This window comes from Mizuhopecten yessoensis, unplaced genomic scaffold, assembly GCF_002113885.1.
Source record: "Mizuhopecten yessoensis strain PY_sf001 unplaced genomic scaffold, ASM211388v2 scaffold3091, whole genome shotgun sequence".
Classification (NCBI taxonomy): Eukaryota; Metazoa; Mollusca; class Bivalvia; order Pectinida; family Pectinidae; genus Mizuhopecten; species Mizuhopecten yessoensis.
Window position 1 is genome coordinate 952318 of NW_018404871.1, and position 880 is coordinate 953197.

Below are 880 nucleotides of genomic sequence, written 5' to 3' on the forward strand. Positions count from 1 at the left end.
AATCGCATCAGAGTTTATAAAAATTCTATCGAAAACACCTGAAAGTTCCAGTTACAGAGTATGAACACGTAAATATAACCTTATATTATACAAAACAAAATGGAGAACAATAGCTTCGGGCGATTTTTTTTCCAGAACCATGTTCCCCAACAAGTAAAACAGCGTGCTGCATCCATGGATCGCCCTATACTGACGGGAACGGAGAGCAGTTGTTTTGTGGCCGTGGCCCCAATTCAAGGAGATGCCCAAAGGACTACTCTTGCTTTACAAACGCGGTAGACTTGTGGGCAGTATGTTGTTCTGCCAAGAAAGTAACACCAGGTACTCTTTAACGTTACAATATAAAATCATATTTGAAATCTTGAAGTCGTTTTCTAAACAGTGTGTTTTTAAAAACCTACCACTAAAGTCGTTTCCTGTCATGTGTGTTATTTCCAAACCTACCACTTTAGTCGTTTTCTGTACAATGTGTTTTCCCAAACCTACCACTAAATTCGTTTTCTGTACAGAGTTTTGTTTCCAAACTTACCACTAAATTCATTTTCGTTATAGTGCGCTGTTTCTAAACCTACCACTTAAGTCGTTGTCTCTATAGTGTTATGTTTAAAACCTATCACTAAAGTCCTTTTCTGTATCTATATATAAAACGAGTTCAATGAAAAATACAAATTGAACAAATGTTATCAAAATAAGTGATAATTATTATCTCACAAGCAAAACAAAAAAACACTCTGACGTTTAGGCAATTTAAATATGGCATCAGAGTTAACAAAAATTCTATTGAAAACACCTCAAAGTTCCAATTACAGAGGATGAACACGTAAATATAACCCTATATTATACAAAACAAAATGAAGAATAATAGCTTCGGGTGATTTTT

General features: G+C 34.7%; 1 long non-coding RNA gene across 3 annotated transcripts in view; it reads left to right on the forward strand.

The window, feature by feature from the left end:
* Window positions 1-880, forward strand: part of LOC110446961 — an 8772-nt gene that overhangs the window by 6391 nt on the left and 1501 nt on the right. For all 3 annotated transcript variants that reach the window (XR_002462526.1, XR_002462527.1, XR_002462525.1), the window contains one exon: window positions 136-321. This is a non-coding gene — a long non-coding RNA (uncharacterized LOC110446961). The remainder of the gene's footprint in view (window positions 1-135; window positions 322-880) is intronic.